Source organism: Idiotropiscis lumnitzeri, chromosome 18 (assembly GCF_059441095.1).
Source record: "Idiotropiscis lumnitzeri isolate Australia: NSW breed Sydney's pygmy pipehorse chromosome 18, RoL_Ilum_1.0, whole genome shotgun sequence".
Classification (NCBI taxonomy): Eukaryota; Metazoa; Chordata; class Actinopteri; order Syngnathiformes; family Syngnathidae; genus Idiotropiscis; species Idiotropiscis lumnitzeri.
In genome coordinates, this window is record NC_142408.1 from 14,579,511 (window position 1) to 14,587,295 (window position 7,785).

Consider the following 7,785-nt stretch of genomic DNA (forward strand, 5'->3'; position numbering starts at 1 on the left):
ATACACATTACTGAAATGCGCTCATACACATTACTGAAATGCGCTCATACACATTACTGAAATGCACTCTTACACATTACTGAAATGTGCTCATACACATTACTGAAATGCGCTCATACAAACAAACACTATGACAAGCTCGCTTAACAATCAACATTTAAAAAAATAATAATTTATTTAACATTTAATGGATGGGCGCCACGGCGATCGAGTGGTTGGCACGTCTGCCTCGCAGTGCAGAGATCCAGGATTCCAATCGGGGATGCGGCCATCCTGTGTGGAGTTTGCATGTTCTCCCATGTCACCAAGTTATGGCATTGCTTGAGTTCGGCCACTTCATGACTTTTGGGCAGCGGACATGTTTTACTTTGAAAGACTAAGGAAAGGAGTTCCGATGACGTCATATATAAATACCTCTCACACAGCATAGTGAAATACGCGCACACAGTCAAGTGAAAGTAATATGTATGAGACCATTTTCAGTTGTGCGTATGAGAGCTTTTTTCATGGAAGTGTGTCAAAGGATTCCAGTGGATTGTATAAGCGCATTTCAACGTGCTGTATGAGTGTGTTTCACTTGACCGTGTGCGCGTATTTCACTATGGTGTGTGAGAGGTATTTATATATGACGTCATCGGAACTCCTTTCCTTAGTCTTTCAAAGTAGAGCGCATTTCACCCATGTGTATGAGCGGATTTCACACGTGTGTATGAGCGCATTTTTAGAATTAGAAATCCCTTTATTGTCATTGTACTCAAGTGTGCAACGAGATTAGAGGGCTCCCCTCTCCAGTGCAATACAACAATAATACAGACAAATATATAAATTAGATAAATAAATAAGAGAGTGCAATGGAATTTAGTACTGAATAGTGTATATAAAAACACATCACAATGCTGTTCTGCAAGGTAGGGGTGTTCTCGTGTGTGTGTGAGAGTTCAGAATGGAGATGGCTCTCGGAGAGAAACTGTTTCTCAGTCTATTGGTCCTCGATTTGATGCATCTGTAGCGCCTGCCAGAGGGCATCAGGTCGAACAGGTGTGAGTTTGGGTGGGTATTGTCTTTGACGATGTTGAGAGTCCTTCTGAGGCACCGGGCGGTGTAGATGTCCGATAGTGAGGGGAGAGGGCAGCCAATAATCCTTTGCGCTGTTTTGACTGTCCTCTGGAGCCTCACTCTGTCCGCCTCAGTGCAGCCGATGTACCAGGTGGAGACACAGTACGTCATCAGGCTCTCGATGGACGAGTGGTAGAAGGCTAGCAGCAGCTTCCTGTTCAGGTTGAATTTCCTGAGGACTCTCAGAAAGTGCAGACGCTGGCGGACCTTCTTTACCACTGCTGTGGTGTTGTGAGTCCAAGAAAGGTCGTCGGAGATCTGTACTCCCAGGAACTTGAACGTGTGGACCCTCTCCACACACTCGCCTTCGATGCAGAGGGGGGGCGGCACCGTCTTGTTCCTCCTGAAGTCGACGACAATCTCCTTTGTTTTCGCAGTGTTAAGGTGCAGTCTGTTGTCCTTGCACCAAGCTGTCAGTCTCTTTACCTCCTCTCTGTAGGCTGTCTCGTCACCTTCCGAGATCAGACCGACCACTGTCGTGTCGTCAGCAAACTTGACGATGGTGTTGTTGCCGTGGGCCGGGCTGCAGTCGTAGGTGTAGAGGGCGTACAGGAGAGGGCTCAGCACGCATCCTTGAGGGTACACGAGTGTGTATGAGCGACATTTTCACCCAAGTGTATGAGCGCATTTCAGTAATGTGTATGAGCGCATTTCACTACTGTGTATGAGCGACAACATTTTCACCCATGTGTATGAGCGTATTTCACTAGTGTGTATGAGCGCATTTCAATAGTGAGTGTGAGAGCTATTCCTGAATTATGTCCCGAACGGCGCCTCATATCATGAGGAGCCGCACGCATCAGCGACACGGGGAATCTGACAATGACGAGAGGGAACCTGGCGTGTTTGTGGGAGAACTTGCCCAGCTGTTTATTTCTGATACAGAAGACGATTTTGATGGATTTGTGGATGATGACTGATTAATAATAATGTGAGTACATTGTTAAATAGTTCAATAAAATACAACCAAACTCAGTTTTGCTCCTGTTGCCTTTTTAAAAACAGCTAGCCATGCTAGCCATGCTATCTTCTGTTTTAGTGTGCATGCATGTAAACGGGTATTGTATGGTAGGCTGGGAGGCAGAATTTTGCTGGGCCTACACTCTTATGCTATTCAGTTGATTTGGGTGATAGTTTTAGTTTTGATGTAACACCGTGACCGCACATCGTTTGTTAATTAGTGACTTGCTCACACCGGCATTGTGTCGGCATCCCACTTGAGGGGCTGCGCGGCAACGAGACGGCGAGGCAGACTGATAATGACTCTCGTGTTTGGTGGAGAACGTGTCCAGCTGTTTATCTTGGATACAGAATTCAAGGACTTGGTGCATTTTTGGATGAGGACAACTTCAGCACGTTGTTAAAAGCTAAAATAAAGTACCACCGAACTCCCGCTGCCATTTTAAAAACACGCTTGCGCGACTGAGCAGCCAGCGCGACTGCTCGGTTGCTCGGTTCTGTTTGCGCCCAATGATACGGTGCGTTCTATGTATCAAATACAGAAATAGCACCCTCAACTGGTACTGCGCCCTTTGATACGGCGCGTCTTAAGGCCGTAAAAATACGGTATTTATTTGTTTTTAAATTAAACCTATTCCAACATTTGTTTTAAACCTGTTTGCTTTTCCATGATCTCCAGTTGTGGAGTGCTCATCTTATGGTCTTTGAGACGTCATTTTTGTAATCTACAATATTTTAGTAATATACTGCATATGTGTGTCTGGCAACTATGGGGTTGGGAGCATTTTTAACACATCACGAACATACACAATATTCCTAAAACAGATGACATATTGAAGTTCTGCTACTGTGTACTATTATTGTCGTGCTACATGTTTTGGTTCTCTTCACACTCTTCAAAGATACTCATTCAGTCTTTCAAAGCAGCACGGGAAAAAAAAGGATAGGTTTTATTTTGGATAAAAAAATTATACCGTAGAATGTTGCTGATCCAGTTCCTGCCGGTCGGCAAATGTTTACAACTCCCATGTAAAACCCAGAGGAATCTTGGCTAATCAAGTCTACCAAATGGTTTGTTTTAATGTAGCTACTGTATGTCATGTCAAGCCCTGAACAATAATGTTTCAAGGTCCCCATTCTGCTGAAAACATGAGAGCATACAGCATGACAGTACCATCAAACCGTAGCACAGCAGAACTTTCCATCCCACTCTCTAGCTCTCCAGTCTTCTTATCACACTGAAGAGAATCGGTTGTCACAACCCTCAAGCAGTATTGATGTGCAAGTAAGTCCCAGAAATAGCAGTCCAAACAAAACATGCTTTGACTCCACTGATCCTCTGCTCTCAGAGGAATGGAAAAAGGACAGTCATGAAATAAATTCCATCTCTTGAGTATTTCCGATTGGCAACCTTGACTGACTTTTCTGTAGTCAAACACAAGATCTGTTTCTTTGATTCAACACCCTTTGAGCAGAGGGCAAGGCCCATTCACCTGTCAGACTATCAAGATGTAAAGCTACAGACACGACATGAACTGTGGTGTCACGTGCCTCATGTGAGCTTGATCACATGAGCCTGAGAAGATTAGCTAATTGTTTTGTACTGTATTTTCGTTAAGGAGCGAGCTCGTCTCAGTATCAAAATGAGTCTATCACATGCTGCAATTTAAAGTCAGATCTTTCCTCATTTTACAAGAAACAATGAAGAATATAGCAATCGCCGTTGCTTTATAGACCCCATTCCGTTCGTCATCAAAAAATGCATGCGAATTACTGGTGCAAAAAATCATGTGATGTATGTAGATGTGAAGAGTTGTTTTTTTTCTAGTGTGGTGTCTTTGTTTTAGAATAGTTTCGAACAATAAGTTTAGCTATTGTCTGTGCTAATCGGAGCGGAAAGGGGTTAAAGTGTCTCAATCCCAAGAGGAAACGGGCCATTTCAAAAACACCGGAGGAGATTGGAAGAGCCTGTGGCTGCATGCTATTAAACAGAATGGACCGGGGTCATACTTGCGTTTACGGTGTTCATTTCATATCTTGTAAACCACAGGTGTCAAACTCAAGGCCGGGGGCCAGATGTGGCCCGTGACCTCATTTTATGTGGCCTGCAAAGGGCAAATCATGTGCGTCAACTTCCTGTTTCTAGCACATTTTCTTCACTTTAACAACATTGCGATATAAGATATTGCCATTTATTTGTTACCAATCCTCCCCTATGAAAATAAATTGAAGAATTGTTGAACAAACAATTACTTAGTGGCATTTATATGGGTTCACAGTCATAACAGCGCTCTTAGAGAAACCATAATTACAATGTGGCCTGTCCACAAAAATGAGTTTGACTCCCCAGTCATAAGTTATTGTGGACATTTGGTTTAGCACAGTGGCGGGCCGTGCATTTCACACGTAGGCCTTCAGTGAAGTCGTACTTAGTCCGACTTAAATAAATTCCCCTCATATTGCCATAATTTATGACACTACAGCTGGAGAAATAATATACAGAAAGACACTTACACACTACTGAGCGTTGGACGACTTAGCTTCTCTTGAAAGGTCCGTCTTGAAAATGGCCTCCCAAGTGTATCTAAAATTAAAGCCACACTTTTCCCTCCTTTGGGCATTGTGGATTAAAAAAAGCAAGAATATATTTTACATTTTCAAACGGTCGCCAGTTACGACTTCCGGAGGTGTTGAATCCTCATAGCCCTGCCCCCTCACGAGTGAGTATCCAATCACACGACGCTTTCATCACCTTCAGCGTAAGGCCAGCGAGAAGGCTCACTGTTAACCAATTGATGATCTGTTTGGCTATTGCAACAGTCTATATACTCTGAAAGCATAGAGTCTTTGACAGAACAGATGCCCGCACAATTGTATCTGAAGGTCTCGGACAAATAGTGCGTGGTACTGGTATTGTGAAATCTGCCTGGCAACTCGAGCTAGATGAATTCTGATTGGATAAAAACTCTCACTAAAAATACAACTCTAGGTTATAATATGAAATCAATGTAAAGAATATGATCATGACTTCTTGCTTATGTTAGGCCAGCAAAGAAGCCCTTGTAGGCCTTGACGGCCCATCACTGGTTTAACTTAACGTCTGTGTTTTGAAATGTTGAGTAAGTGGTCAGGAATTGTGGAATAACGGCAATGTGTTTGCTCCTAGTGATAAATTGGGGTAAACTCATTCAGCAGTGATGAGCTTCGGCACACATGAGGTCCATGCATGCATTAATTTGTTAGCATTATTGTTTATGTTTGCCATTTTTACCAAGGCATCCGAGAACACCACAGAAACTGAAGTTGTCTTACAGTACGGTCCCACCTCCGACAATTTGATGCAATTCTTAGTTATCTATTATCTATAGCTATATCTATTAATACTAAATTAACTATATGTAAATTTTCCTTGTATTGTCTCCATCGTGTGTATACTGTTTAATGAACTCCACAGTAAATTTCGTAGAGTACATTGTACTCTAAAAATACAATTTGGTCCCAATAAACAGAAAAATATTCAGAGTAAAATTCTCAGTAAATTTCACACCGAATATTTTACTCTTTATAAAGGGGATGTCAACCCCCCCAAAATTCTTTGCAATATGTTCTTTGTGGCTTCACTCGTCTAAACATTGCATTCTGAATAATATTGCCTTCGTGGAATATGAGTTTTAAGCAGCAAATTCTACCCATTTTTAGACATTTTGGGTGGGGCGGCCATTCTGTCACTGTATGTCAACTGAAAGTGACATTGAGACAATTGTGGTGTCATTTTCAGTTGACAGCAAGTGGCAAAAATGGCCCCTGAGATGTACAAAGCATTTTACAGCTTAAGTCTTATTCCACAAACAATCAGAATGACATATTTGGATTAGTGAGGCTGCATAGCATATTCTTTTTATGACACTTTTTTGGGGCTAACTTCCCCTTTAATGTGTATATACAACAGTAAACAATTTTGCCAAGGGCTTGTATATTATATACAAATATACATATATCCATCCATTATCTGTACCGCTTCTCCTCACAAGGGGGGTGCTGGAGCCTATCCCAACTGTCTTAGGGCATTAGGCTGGGTACACCCTGTACTGGTTGCCAGCCAATCGCATATGCGTTCAGACTCATACCTAGGGGCAAGCTAGAGTGTTCAATCAACCTGCCATGCATGTTTTTGGAATGCGGGAGGAAACCGGAGTACCCGGAGGAAACCCACGCAGGCACGGGGGGAACATGCAAACACACAGAAAGGAGCCGGAATTGAACCCACAACTTCTGCCAGGCCATCGTGCTAACCAGTCATCACCGTGCCGCCCGCTTTCCATACGGTGTCATATAAATTAGCGGAAAATTAGCACACAAATTAAAAGACAGATGGAAGGATATCAATTCTTCTTGCCTTCGACAACCTTCCTTCCATTGCTTTTCTGCAACCCTCCTCTTAATTCTGTAAAACCATCTTCATGTAGGTCACTGATGGTGTAGTGGTCCACTCACCTAAGTTGTGTGCGGGTAGCGTGGGTTCAGTTCCCACTCAGTGACGGTGTGTATGTCTGCCCTGTGACTGGCTGGCGACCAGTTCAGGGTGTAGTGCGCCTTTTGCCCGTAGTCAGCTGGGATAGGCTCCAGCACCCTCCCGCGACCCTGTACAGCAGCCATCACCAAATGGCGGACCGACAGATGGTTCGAAACTGACCCATGACCAACCTATGAAGAATTTTTTTCAAGGCTCATTCGCAAACGTTGACGTTGCAATTCTAGTTAATGCGGAAAAGGCGGCACTGATTTGAGCCAATCAAATCTTTTGTTACGATCCACTGCCAATTGCGCAGCAGACTGGAAGAGAGTGCTGCTGACGGTATGCCGTGCTAAAAAGTTAGCAAGGTCGGTGCTCGTTGTTTTAAATGAATGGACGGAGATATTTAGTTGCGTTCTGGCTGCAGCAGATTCAAAACCAATGTGCATCATATGCTCCGAAACCGTCGCAACATTGCGAAGCTCCACTACGAAACGAAGCACCGCCCTTTTGTGCAAAGTTATCCGCTGAAGTTTGGGGTGAGCGCACGCAAAAACATCGAACTTCGAGTGCAGTGTAACAGATTTTTACATTTTACATTACATTTTCGTTTACAGCCCAGCAGCATGCAAACGAATGTTCACTAAAAGTATCATGGATTTTAAAGATAAAGATAAAGATAACGAATCATGGATTTTGGGGAAACATAAAAAAACATTCAGCGATGGGGAAGTTGTGAAGGAGTGCTTAAACGCGGTTGCACAAACATTATTTAAAGGAAATAAAGCCCAGATGTGTGAAATAATATACCAAATCCCAATGGCCCTGACTCCGTTCCAACCCAGATTTAAGTCACTGGCAGGGCAGTCACAAACTCATTTTTCTCATTAAGAGAAGTTAAAAAAATATTCAAAAGAAAAGGTGGTGTCAAAGCTCATTTTGAATTAGTTTTTCATTAGGACAGCCATTTTTATTGTGTACTGAACATGTTGACCTGTTTTCCTTGGATGATTAGGCTTTAAGTTTTTTTTTAGGCTGATGACCCTTTGATTTAAGAAAAAAAGGTAAAAGGTGTTAACTCAATGCTTAGCATTTGATATATTTCTGCAGGAGATATTTTACTGTTTTTTTCTGGAAGTGGCACCCTTAAGTTCCTGGAGCCACATTTTCATGAATGTGAAATAAACGCCTTACAT